The following is a 14,531-nucleotide window of genomic DNA, read 5'->3' on the forward strand; positions in this document are numbered from 1 at the left end:
GTGAATTGTGCTGCTATGATCATTGATGTGGCAGTATCCCTATAATATGCTCTTTTAAGGTCCTCAGGGAATAGACCGAGAAGGGCGATAGCTGGGTCAAATGATGGTTCCATTCCCAGCTTTCCTAGGAATCTCCATACTGCTTTCCATATTGGCCGCACCACTTTGCAGTCCCACCAGCAATGTACAAGTGTACCCTTTTCCCCACATCCTCGCCAGCACTTATTGTTACTTGACTTCATAATGGCTGCCAATCTTACTGGAGTGAGATGGTATCTTAGGGTGGTTTTTATTTGCATTTCTCTGACTGCTAGTGATGGTGAGCATTTTTTTCATATACATATTGATTGATTGTATGTCCTCCTCTGAGAAGTGTCTGTTCAGGTCCTTGGTCCATTTGTTGATAGGGTTGTTTGTTATCTTATTGTTTAATTTTTTGAGTTCTTTGTATATTCTGGATATTAGGGCTCTATCTGAAGTGTGAGGAGTAAAAATTTGTTCCCAGGATGTAGGTTCCCTGTTTACCTCTCTTATTGTTTCTCTTGCTGAGAAAAAATATTTTAGTTAAAGTAAGTCCCATTTGTTTATTCTTTATTTAACTCTTGGGCTATGAGCATCCTATTAAGAAATTTGGAGCCCGACTCCACAATATGTAGATTGGAGCCAACTTTTTCATCTATCAGGTGCAGAGTCTCTGATTTGATATCTAGCTCCTTGATCCATTTTGAATTAATTTTGTGCATGGCGAGAGAAAGGGGTTCAGCTTCATTTTGTTGCATATGGATTTCCAGTTTTCCCAGCACCATTTGTTGAAGATGCTATCCTTTCTCCATTACATGCTTTTAGCGCCTTTATCAAATATAAGAAAGTTGTAATTTTGTGGATTGGTCTCTGTGTCCTCTATTCTGTACCATTGGTCCACCTGCCTGTTTTGGTACAAGTACCATGCTGTTTTTGTTACTATTGCTGTTGAGAGCCACAGCCGAAGGGGCTCCAGCAAACTTTCAGACTGCCAGCTGATGATTGGCTCACAGCGGCCCCAGCAACACCTAGCTGATTGGTTCCTCTGTGGAGATGCTCATTGAGCTGTTTCCCTGCCCTTTCAGACTACCAGCTGATGATTGGCTCACAGCGGCCCCAGCAACATCTAGCAACATCTAGCTGATTGGCTCCTCTGCAGTGATGTTCATTGGGCTGTTTCCCTGCCCTTTCAGACCATGGAGCTGCTCATTGGGGGACTTTTTTTGGCTCCACCCATGCGACCCAGCCAATTGGCCTCAAGAGCAGGAGGATTGTGGGAGGAAGAGGCTGGGTTGGGATGTGTGGCTTGTGGGAAGCTGGTGGTGGCAGTTGGGCTCTGAGGGTTTTTTCCTGAGGAGCTGTTTTGTTTGGAGTGTGTGGTTCTAAAAATAAAGTTAGTTTCTTTTGACAAGTGGCTCCTGAATTGTGCCCAGCCAGACTGCGGCAATTGCTCTGTAATATAGTTTGAAATCTGGTATCGCTATACCACCTGATTCACACTTCCTGCTTAGAATTGCTTTTGCTATTCTGGGTCTTTTGTTTTTCCATATGAATTTCATGATAGCTTTATCTATTTCTACAAGAAATGCTGTTGGGATTTTGATTGGCATTGCATTAAACCTGTAGAGAACTTTGGGTAACATTGCCATTTTGATGATGTTGGTTCTGCCTATCCATGAACAGGGTACATTTTTCCATTTTCTAAGATCTTCTTCTATCTCTCTCTTTAGGGTTCTGTAGTTTTCATTGTATAAATCTTTCACCTCTTTTGTTAGGTTGATTCCCAAGTATTTTATTTTTTTTTTTGAGGATATTGTGAATGGGGTGGTTTTCCTCATTTCCATTTCAGAAGTTTTGTTGCTGATATACAGGAATGCCTTTGATTTATGCATGTTGATTTTATATCCTGCCACTTTGCTGAATTCATTTATTAGTTCTAGTAGTTTCTTTGTAGACCCTTTTGGGTCTTCTAGGTATAGGATCATATCGTCCACAAATAGTGATATTTTAAGTTCTTCTTTTCCTATTTTTATGCCTTTAATTTCTTTTGTCTGTCTAATTGCTCTGGCTAGTATTTCAAGGACTAAATTAAATAGAAGTGGTGAGAGAGGGCATCCCTGTCTTGTTCCAGATTTTAACGGGAATGCCTTCAGTTTTTCTCCATTTAGAATAATGCTAGCCTGAGGCTTAGTATAGATAGCTTTTACAATGCTGAGGTAAGTTCCTGTTATCCCCAGTTTTTCTAGTGTTTTGAACATAAAAGGATGCTGTACTTTGTCGAATACTTTTTCTGCATCTATTGAGATGATCATATGGTTCTTATCTTTAAGTCTATTGATGTGGTGAATAATATTTATTGATTTCTGTATATTGAACCAACCTTGCATCCCAGGGATGAATCCTACTTGATCATGGTGCACAATTTTTTTGATATGCTTTTGTATTCGATTCGCCAGGATTTTATTGAGGATTTTTGCATCTAGGTTCATTAGAGATATTGGTCTGTAGTTTTCTTTCTTTGAAGTGTCTTTGTCTGGTTTTGGGATCAGGGTGATGTTGACCTCATAGAATGAATTTGGAAGAGCTCCTTCTTTTTCTATTTCTTGAAATAGCTTGAAAAGTATTGGTATTAATTCTTCTTTGAAGGTTTTGTAAAATTCCACTGTATACCCATCTGGTTCAGGGCTTTTCTTGGTTGGTAGTCTTTTGATGGCTTCTTCTATTTCTTTCTTTGTTATTGGTCTGTTTAAATTGTGTGTATCTTCCTGACTCAATCTGGGCAGCTCATATGACTTAAGAAATTTATCGATGTCTTCACTGTCTTCTATTTTATTAGAATATAGGGTTTCAAAATACTTTCTAATTATCTTCTCTATTTCTGTAGTGTCTGTTGTGATATTGCCTTTTTCATCCCGTATGTTAGTAATTTGAGTTTTCTTTCTTCTTCTCTTTGTTAGCATGGCTAAGGGTCTGTCGATCTTATTTATTCTTTCAAAGAACCAACTTTTAGTTTTATCAATTTTTTCAATGGTTTTTTTTTGTTTCAATTTCATTGATTTCCACTCTGATTTTAATTATTTCTTGTCTTCTGCTATATTTGCTGTTGTTTTGCTCTTCGTTTTCTAGGGTTTTAAGATGTAGTGTGAGTTCGTTTATTTGTTGTTTTTTTCTTTTTTTGAGGAATGAACTCCAGGAAATGAATTTCCCTCTTAAAATTGCTTTCATTGTGTCCCATAGATTCCGGTATGTTGTGTCTAAATTGTCGTTTATCTCTAAGAATATTTTGATTTCCTTCTTTATGTCTTCTGTAACCCATTGATCATTCAGTAACATATTGTTTATTTTCCATGTGATGCAGGATTTTTCCTTCCATCTTTTATCATTGATTTCCAGTTTCATTCCATTACGATCAGATATGGTGCATGGTATTATCTCCACACCTTTATATTTACTAAGAGTTGCCCTATGGCATAATATATGATCTATCTTTGAGTAAGATCCATGTGCTGCTGAGAAGAACGTGTATCCACTTGATGATGGTTGATATATTCTATATATGTCAGTTAAGTCTAGGTTATTGATTGTATCATTGAGTTCTATAGTTTCTTTATTCAGCTTTTGTCTGGAGGATCTGTCTAATGGTGAGAGTGGTGTGTTGAAGTCACCCATAATTATTGTGTTGTGGTCAATTTGACTCTTGAACTTGAGGAGAGTTTGTTTTATGAACATTGCTGCACCATTATTTGGTGCATATAAATTGATAATTGTTATGTCTTGTTGGTGGATAGTTCCTTTTAACAGGATATAGTGTCCTTCTTTATCCCTTTTGATTAACTTAGGTTTGAAGTTGATTTTATTCGATATAAGTATGGCCACTCCTGCTTGCTTCCGAGGGCCATGTGAGTGGTATTATTTTTCCCAACCTTTCACCTTCAGCCTGTGTATGTCTTCCTATCATATGAGTCTCCTGAAGGCAGCATATTGTTGGGTTTGTTTTTTTGATCCAGTTTACTAGCCTGTGTCTCTTGATTGGTGAGTTTAGTCCATTAAAATTTAAGGTGACAATTGAAATATGATTTGTATTTCCAGTCATGTTTATTTATTTATTTATTTTAGTTTGGCTAGTTTTTACTTTTTGGTTGTTTTCCTCCGCCTTTACTGAGATACCTCCCGCTGTTGGTTTTGGGCACTATTTTTCCATTCCTCTTCTTGTAGAATTTTTCCCCAAATGCTTTGCAGTGCTGGTTTTCTGGCTGCGAATTCTTTTAGCTTTTGTTTATCGCGAAAGATTTTAATTTCATTGTCAAATCTGAAGCTTAATTTTGCTGGATACAGTATTCTTGGTTGGTGACCATTATTTTTCAGCGTTTGAAATACATTGTTCCAGGATCTTCTCGCTTTCAAAGTCTGTGATGAAAAATCAGCCGTTAACCTAATTGGTTAACCCCTGAATGTAATCTGCCTCCTTTCCCTCGTAGCTTTTAATATTCTCTCCTTGTTCTGTATGTTGACTATCTTCATAATTATATGTCTTGGAGTTGGTCTATTACAGTTTTGGATGTTTGGGGTCCTGTAGGCTTCCAGGATTTGGCAATCCATTCCATCTTTCATCTCTGGGAAGTTTTCTAGGATTATTTCATTTAATAGGTTGTCCATTCCTTTGGTTGGAATCTCTGTGCCTTCTTCTATCCCAATGACTCTCAAATTTGTTTTTTTGATGAGATCCCATATCTCTTGGATAGATTGCTCATGAGATTTAAGCATCTTTTCAGTGTTGACTATACTCTTTTCAAGTTGATAAACTTTGTCTTCATTATCTGATGTTCTGACTTCTATTTGATCTAGTCTATTTATAATATTCTTGTTAGCGTTTTTAATCTGGTTTATGGTTTCTTGCATTTCTAAAATTACTGTTTGTTTTTTTTTTAAGATCTCTATCACCTGGTAAAGCTCGTTCTTTGCAGTTTGAATTTGTTTGTTTAGTTCGTTTTTGAAATATACTTTCAATTCTTGGACTTGCTGTCTCATGTCTTCTCTAAAATTCCGTTCCATCTGAGTTAGGTATGCCTTGATTTCTTTCCCTGTCCATGTTTCTGATGCTTCTAGGTCCTCCTGTAGATTTAAGTTGTCCTGCATTATCTGTAATCCTTTTTTCCCTTGTTTTTTCATGTTGTTCACATTACTTTCCAGCTCTGTTTGACTGCTTTGTAACTGCTTTCTCCTATACATTTGTTTTGGCTTTGTTTATCTCTGTTGTCTCTCCTTTGTGGTGGGAGATTATGCCTATAGATGTTGGGCTTTATTGTACTTTAGAGCTGATTCATTCATTTTATAAAGGGCTTCCGGATTTTGTATGCATATAGTGGTTTGTTTTTTGTTCTTAGGACTTTAGGTTAGGTGCTATGCAGGTATAAGGGTTAGTATGTTTAGGCTACTTTAGAAGATTGCTCTACTGAAGGGGTGTACTAACCGTCAATTGGATCAGGGTGTTGGTAGTAGCTAGGTATTTAGGAGCACTATAGATGGCCTTGAAACATTCACCTATTTGCATTTAGACAGTTACACGAAATGGAGGACATAATGCTTGGGATGAAAGTTGGGGGGAAGGGGAAGGAAGGTGCTCTTGAAAAGAAAGGACAGGGAGATAGATAGCATAGAGGAGAATGGAAAGAACAATAAAACTTGGAAGGGGAGAGAAAGAGGGAAAAAGGGAGAGAAAAAATAAAATGAAATAAGAAATAAAATTAGGTCTTAGAGATCCATGTTTTTCTCTTCCTGTAGGCATACTGTGCCCTCTGGGCTGAGATTTGCCCTCAATGTGTCAAGAGCAATCCCTGTAAGGCGGCTCCTGGGAGTCTCTCAATCCTGTTGGTCCAGACCCGTTTCACTTCTACGACCCCTCCTCCCCTTCCTCCTGCCAGCCAGCCATGTCCTGCTCACTGGAGGCAGTTCCCCAAGGATTTGGTTACACTTTCAGACCCCCGAGTGCTCTATTTCCCTAATGACTGAGCACTCTCTCTGTCATTCATCTAAGCCCCAGTGCTGTGGAGCTGTGGTCTGGAAATCAATAGTTTAATTTTTCCGGACCCCTTTGGTGGGCACACCTTCGGAATCTGGTGGCTAAGACCATTGGTGTCGCTGCTGGTGGTAATGGGAGTTGGGGGTCAAGGATCCCCTCTGCTTCCCTCAGCCCCTACAATCATGACCACTCTGCTGGCGGTAGGAGGAGTTAGGGGTCTGGAGTGTCCTCTGTTTCCCTCCGCCCCTACCGTCATGCCCTCTCAGTTGGCGGTTGGGGGAGTTGGGGGTGGGGAGTCTTCTCTGCTTCCCTCTGCCCCTACAGTCACACCCACGTCACTGGCAGTAGGGGGAGTTGGGGGTCGAGAGTCCTTTGGCCCTTACGGTCATGCCCACGGAGAGATTTTGAAGTTTCCCTGGTTGTTTGTATCTGATGTGGGTGGGAGTCACACACCTGCTAAAGTAGATTCTGCTGGGAAGGAATCTCTTTGGCTGAACTTTGGTGACTTCCCCTCACTGCTATGGCAGGCCCCTGGCTCCTTGCCAGAGTGTCCGAAGGGAGGGGTGGAACTGGCTTGTCTCTGGTCTGACACAATCTCTGGTTTTAGTTCCCAGTTTGCTATTTCATAAAGGCTTGGTTAGATTCCCTTCATGTCCTCTGGGGGGGGGGCATTTGCCGTGTGGGCGGGGCCGTTAGCAGAACTGGGAGGGCGCGGGCCGTCTGCCAGGCCAGGCGGGGACCCTTCTCGCTGCCCCAGGCCGCCGGGGGCCGCCTGCAGAGCTGGGCAGGCGGCGCCCCCGGTGGACAAGAGCCGGGCGGGTGGGGTGGCCGTTTGCAGAGCAGGCGGGGCTGACAGGAGAGCTGGGATGGCGGTGGCTGTCTGCCGGCTGGGCAGGGACCCTTCTCCCAGAGCCGGGCCGCTGCGGCCACGTGGCTAAGAGCCAGGTGGGCGGGGTGGCCGTTCGCAGAGTGAGAGCGGGGCGCCAGGAGAGCCGGGATGGAGGGGACCATCTGCCGGGTCGGGCGGGGACCCTTCTCGCCACACCGCTCCAGGCCACCAGCCACTTGCAGAAGCGGCCGCAGGCCGCGGGATTGAACCTCTGCGCCCGTGTGGCTGGCCAAGATTCACTTGTCTGGGGAAAACTGTCACCTCTAATAAGCTTACTAATTCCCGGCAGGTCTCCTTTCAACAGAATTTTGTAGAAGTTCCTCAGTAGGTAGAATGTAGCTGTTTTAATGGGTCTTTCTGATCCCGTTAATGTGGAGATATTGAAAGTGCTGCTTCCTCACTGGCCGCCATGTTGGATCCCCGCAGCTTCATGGTTTTGCTATTTCATAGTGAATGATGGTGGCCAGTGTTAGGGAAAATAGGTTCATGTTGAATAAATTTTAAAAAATTCTGTGGGTGGATGATGATGATATTTTCACAATAACATTAATGTAATGAATACCTCTGAACTGTGCCCTTGACACTGGTGAAAGTTATTCATTTTAGTGTAAATTTGAATTTGCCATAATAGAAATGGAAATAAAAAGCAAATAAAACATAAAAAAAGAAATTAAGAAAATGAATAGGACACATGTACTTTGTGTCAGTAGTGGAAGAGCCAAATAACATTTTTGACATTTATTTTCTCCCCTTCTTACATCATTAATATGAAGTTCTTAGGTTTTGTTTTTACCTCGACAAATATGACTAAATATGAGCTCTGAGACATGAGCCTCCAGGGTCACATTCAGCCTCTGCTTCTACCCTTCCGATCGATGGTTCCTAGTTTAGTGGGCTCCATACCTGTGTCTCTTTCTTCCTTGATTATTTGCACCAAGAACCTGCTATCCAAAATTGCATGGGCATTCATCTTGAATGGGGCCATGGTACTCCCACAAGGGAGGTGTGTTGGGGCTGCTCTCCTGGGTAATGACCTACCAGATACACAGTGCAAGCAGTAACTTCTGTGGGAGGTAAAGATTGGAAGAGGGAATGTCCTATGCATTACCTCCTTTTTTTCCTCAGGATGAACATGATGTTTGGGTAGCCACAGGGGGACTGTTAGTGGTGATGGTAACCAAAATCTTATGTAAAGATTTTCTTTTTCTGCCACAATGACTCTATTTCTCATAGAGTTTTCTCCACCAAGGAGTAAATACACCTACTTACCCTTGTCCTAAGCATTACAAAGGTGTATGAAGGTGACTAGGATAAGGAAAGCAACCATAAATAACATCATGAATTGCTAATGGGAGATTCCTGAGTGCCAGGTGCTGACCAGGGTTCTACACGAATTATTTGACTTCATCTGCAAAATTTTCCAGGCACTTTATTTTATTTTACAAAAATGGGGCTCAGGTTTTTGGGTAACTCAATTTAGGTTTTTAGGTTGAATAACTGAAGCCATGTTAGAATTGCACTGTGGATTTGAGACGCAGGACACATGGGGAGGTTGTCCCCTTCACAACCAACCTGTGCTTTCACTTTCCTCTCACTCCAGGATGGGCCCCTTCTTCCCTGTGAACTTTAGTCCTAGCATATCCGGTAGATCACAGGACACCACAATGCCTGGCATCTGCTGCACCAATTAAGGAAGAATGGCTCAGAGAAGAGGAAAAAAATCAAAGAAAAACTAGGGAACAATAGCTGGACACACTGGGTATGCCCACAGGGTATCCTTGGAGCTGCCCACATCCTCTGCATTCTTACAATGAGCCCACTCAACGTGAAAAGGAGACCCAGAGTCATGCCTTGATTTTATTATGATTCAGGAAACTGGAGAGTGGTCGGAGTGTACCTGAGATGTGCCTGCAGTTGAGGCCTCTGGAGCTCTGCTTAGAATGTTGCTAATATTAGGAAACACCAGTCCTAGAGACTCACAATTTAATTTCACTGCTGTTTGCTCCAGTTATGATTTCCTGAACATAGAAATGGTTGTTAGTGTCACTGAGAACCAAGATTTTCATCTGAGGTGAATTCTATTTTATGCAGTTGCATTGAATACAAATTAAACAGAAAAGGTTTTTTTCCGTATTTCCATGCATTGAATGTGTAAAATAGGGGCAAATACATGTTGGATAGTCATTATTCATATGGCAAGATCATTCTCCATACCCTTCAATTAAAACATGTCCTGATCTTACATTACTCTTTTACTATTTCTTTATTGTTGCATTTTAATGTCATCCTTCTGTAGGTATGTGCTGTGTATTCAGATAGGAATGACTAAATCTTTTAATCTCTGCTTTCCCAAAGCCTATACCATGTTTGGCAGAGAGGAGATTAAAAAAAAGTTTGTTTACCCTTGACTAGACCTTTTCTCTGCTCACAGATCCTGGGCATAATCAGTATGGCTTCGGGGCACTGGATTCTTTCCTTTCTGTACTTACATCATTCTTAGGAATGTGTCATATATGAGATGGAATAGCTGTCTTTTGTGTCTGTGTCATGGACACAAGAGCCCTATTCTTTCACTTAACAGCAATTTTTTTTGGGGGGTGCTGGGGTTTGAACCCAGGGCCTTGTGCATGCGACGCAAGCATTCTACTAACTGAGCTGTATACCCAGCCCTTAACACTATCTTCAACATTCAAAAACAGTGGTAGAGACTTTCATGAGCCTAGGAAAAGTAAAGTAGTAGGAAGTGACAGAAAACCCTTAGAGACACGCTTTAGAGTCTCCCATCATTCCCACGCTGCAGTGTGCTTTGACAAATGCATTTCACAGTAGAATGTTATGGTTTGGGTGTGAGGCAACACAAGGAGGTTCACAGTGAATGATTAGATCACAGGAGCTGTAACCTAGTCAGCGTATTAGTCCACTGACCAGGATTAACTGGGTGGTAACAGAAGGCAGATAGAGGGTGGCTGGAGCAGGCAGGTCACTAGGGGCATGTCTTTGGGTTTCTATTTTGCTCCTGGTGAGTGGAGCTCTCTTTCTGCTTCCTGTTTGCCAGGTTTTGAGCTGTTTCCCTCCTTCATGCCCTCCTGCCATGGTGTTCTGCCTCACCTCGGGCCCAGAGTTATGGATTGCACTAAACCTGGCCTGAACCTCTGAAACCATGGGCCAAATGAACTTTTTCTCATTTAAGTTGTTCTCATCAGATCTTTTGATCACAGCAACAAAAAAGCTGACTGCAATAGTAGACTCACTCCTTAATGACTGAGTTCTTACTATTTTAAAAAAGCATAATGACCAAATATTTATTAGGTTTCATGCTAAACTTATCTGTCATATTTCATGTGGCAATGGATAGTATTCTTAATTCCATTAAGATGTATGAGCACAAAGAGATGGACAGATTGGCATTATTCTGCCTCTGGAGCCAGTCAATATACATGCCAAAGAATGTTCAAAAGATTGTTGCAGTAATAAAGTGACAAACTGAATGATGTTCATTCCTGGAATTAAGTGCCATGTTATGGTTAAAGGCATTTATTATAGAAGTGTGTCCTTCACAGACTAGATCCATCTACCTGCCAGTATTACTGCTGTGGATGACATAGTTGACACCTGCTGTTTGCTTTAATGCCAGACCTAGTTCATGGTTACTCATTGATTTTGATTAGCAATTGCTGACCCCACCATTCCTGTTGTTTTTGGTAATTAACATTGTAGATGTCATATTATATTATCAAAAATGGTGTTCTGGGGCATCCTTGGTGCTATAAATGAAATGATTTATGATCAGCCAAACAGTGAAGCACTATAACAGGTCAATATAAATGATCAAAACCCAAATAAAACAGTTCTTTCCTCCTTATTAGATATTTAAGGGGTGGATGACTGTTTCCTCTTTATGTTTCACAGAGGAATGGTGGTTGTCTGGGCTGTGGTGTGGGACTAATGGAGAGTTTTAGACAAGGGTAAATGTTTCAGTTTTGGAAAATTGAAAATTTCTGGACACGGTTGATGGTGATTTCTGTAGAACAAGGTGAATGTCATTAATGTGAGTGAAGTGTGCATTTGGTATGGTCACAATGTTATATTTTTTATTTACATCTTCCCCCAATGAAAATGAACATTTGAAGAAGATATGTCTTTTTTAAAAAAGTGAAAGAAGCTAGTAGCCCACACAAAAGCTTCCCCCTAATTAGAGTCAGGATCCAAAAAGTTTATGGACATTATTTTGCTTTGCTTCCTCCATGAATGTTCAGAGGTCCTTAGAGATGGGATAACGTGGACCTATTTGACTAATTAGGAGCTGTGTGCATTGAGCTTCCATGGTCCTTTAAGAGCAAGTCATCAGCGTGTGTCTCCAGCCTTTTCACTGATGGTTCCTGTCCAGTGGACTGCATAGGTCTGTCTCTGCCTGTGGTTGTTCCTATCAGAAGCTGCTGATACTGTATTCATATGAATGCTGTGGACATTTTGCCTGAAATCATACAATATACATGGTATTAGATCAGCTGTCTCCACACACAAAATTTTTGAGATTCAAGCAGGGTGTGTATTTTCCTTTGTTTTGCTGAGAAATATTGCATTATATCTATTCAGGACAATGTGTTTTAAAAAACATTTTGGTTATTTCTTATTTTGGACCAATAGGACTACAGGGCCTGTGGACATATGTAAATACCTATTCTACTTATTTTAATTTCTTACTAGTATTTACATACTAATGACAGAGGTTTTCATGTTTGCTAGTTTCTCTGAAAATTTCAATATCCATCTTAACATTCAGAGTTAATATTGTATGACTTTAATGACTACAAAATAGAAAACATTAGAAGACTTTATTTTCTTCTATGTTTGTACAGCTGTTGTACATTTTGTATCACGGATTATAAAACTTACAATACAGTGTTGTATGTTTCTCACTGAATAATCATAGGTTTTGAAAAAAAAATGTATTACAGTATATTCAAAAGGATTTACATTAAGCCAGGCAATCTAATATTCTCTTTTGTTTTACCCATGGTTTTGCATTCATTGGTGACCACTATCTGCACTAGTAACCACTATGGTATCCTACAGGTGATTTTCTGTTTTGTACAATCCCCTATATTTAGTTTTTATTAGTGAATTGTAATTACACACTATACTGGGTTCATTTTGACATAATTACACAAGCATGGAATATAATCTGCTCTGATTCAGTCCCTAGCACTTCATTTTCCCCCTTTCTTCCTCCCTCTTCCTGTTTTGTTTCCTCTATTGGTCTTCTATTTATTTACACTTTTTAATATATTAGTATTTTATAGATATACACAAAGGGAAAATTCACTGTGGAATATTCACATATGTTCATATGCTAATTTGGTCAATTGCATTCCACCTTTCCTCTCATTTTCCATCCCTCTTCCCTTCCCTGACCCTCAATTCCCTTCTATACTGTATTGATCTCTGTTTTCATGAGATTTCAACCCTTTCCCCCTAATTTTGATCTAACTTCCATGTATGAGAGTTTCTCCAGTGTTTTTCACACAAGGAGTGCTGGACTTTGTCAAATGCTTTTCTGCACCTTATTGAGATAATGACATATTTTTGTCCTTAACTCCATGTGTGTGGTGTATTATATTTATTAATTTGCATTTGTTGAAGAAACATTGGATCCCTGGAATGAAAACCACTTAATCATGCTATACTATCTTCTTTCCATTTTTTTGAATCAATATTTTGTTAAGAGTTTTTGCATTTATGTTTATCAGGTTTATTGATCTTAGGTTTTTCTTTCCGTGATATGTCTGTCTGGTTTTGGTATAAGGGTAATACTGCCTTTATAGAATAAATTGAAAAGTGTTCCTTCTTTTTCTATATCATGGAATAATTTGAGGAGGACTGGCATTATTTCTTCTTTAAAGGTCTGGTAGAACTTGGATTAATATCCCTCTGTTCTTGGTCTTTCCTTTCTTGGAAGTCTTTTAATTGTTGGTTAAAATTATCAGCTTGATAATGGTTTATTTAAGTATCATATATCCTCCTATTTTTGTTTTGGTCATATGTGTCTAGAAATTTTGTCAATGTCTCATGATTTTCCATGGTACTGGAGTATAAATTTCCAAATTGTTTCTAATGGTCCTCTATATTTCAAAAGTGTCTTTGATGATATTTTCTTTTTTTTTTTCACTCTAATTTTGTTGATTTGAGTCTTCTCTCTCTTTATTTCAGTTAGTTGGTTAAAAGTTTATCAATGATCTTTATGGTTTCAAAGAAACAACTCAGTTGCACTGATCCTTTATATTTTTTAATTTTCATTTTTATTAATTTCAATTCTGAATTTAATTATTTCCTATCTTTTACTGATTTTGGAATTAGTTTGTTCTTTTTCTAGGGTCTTGGAGTCATAATGTTAGATTATTTGTTTGATACTTTTCTATTTTTTTTAATGTAGGAACTCAGTGCTATCAACTTTCCTCTTAGAATTATCTTCATCCTGTCCCAGAGATTTTCATATATTGTGTCTCTATTCTCATTTGTTTCTAAGAATTATTTTATTTCTCCCTTGGTTTCTTTTATGGTCCATTTAAAGTTAAAAAGTGTGTTATTTAATCTCAAGGTGTTAAAATGGTTTTTAAATTTTACATTATCATTGATTTCTAACTCAATTCCATTACGATATGATAAAATTCAAGAAAGTGTGTCCTCTTTTTATAGTTACTAAGATTTGCATTGTTCCCTAAAATCCAATGTTTTAGAATGTTTCATGTGCCACTGAGAAGAATATGAATTCCGGTTTTGATAGATGAAATATTCTGTAGCTGTCTCGTAAATCCATTTTATTAGTAACAATATTCAGTTCGGATCAGTCTTTACTTATGTCTGGATGACCTATCTGACATTGAGAGAGAGGTGTTGGAATCACCCACTATTGCACTGTGGTCTGTTTAATTCTTCATTTTGAGAAAGTTTGTTTTATCCATGTGTGTACCCAGCATGAGGATTTATGTTCACTGTATGTCATTGTTGGATGAGTCCCTTTGTCACTATGAAGAGACCTTTCTCTTCTCTTTCAGTTAATTTGCTTGAACTCTACATTGATAGGAGAGTGACTCCTGCTTTCTCTCAGTTTCCATTTGCATGATATATCTGTTTTCATCCTTGCACCTTGTTTCTTTGGATCTCTTTTCCTGTAAAGCAAGTTTATAAGACAAGTTTCTTATGGTCTTAAATTTAACACAATCTACCAATCTCTGTCTTTTGATTGGACAGTTTAGAGCATTTATATCAACATTATATGAGAGATGATTTTTATTTCCTGCCATTTTGTCTTATAGCTAATTCTTAATTCAGACTTTATTCTCCTTAAGTTGACTATTCTTTCAGTGTGATTCATCCATATACTTGTCTTCATTTTACTTTTCATTTTTTTGGCACGAAATATATTTCATTGAGCATGCTTTGTAGTGCTGGTTTAGTGGTTATAAATTCTTTTAGCTTCTCCTTATCATGGAAGTTTACCTTTCAGCTTCAACTCCAGATGATAGTTTTGCTGGATATAGTAATCTTGGTTGGTGCCCATTTTCTTTCAGATGTTATAAATACCTTTTCAAGGCCTCTTGG

The sequence above is a fragment of the Callospermophilus lateralis genome, chromosome 1, assembly GCF_048772815.1.
Source record: "Callospermophilus lateralis isolate mCalLat2 chromosome 1, mCalLat2.hap1, whole genome shotgun sequence".
NCBI lineage: Eukaryota > Metazoa > Chordata > Mammalia > Rodentia > Sciuridae > Callospermophilus > Callospermophilus lateralis.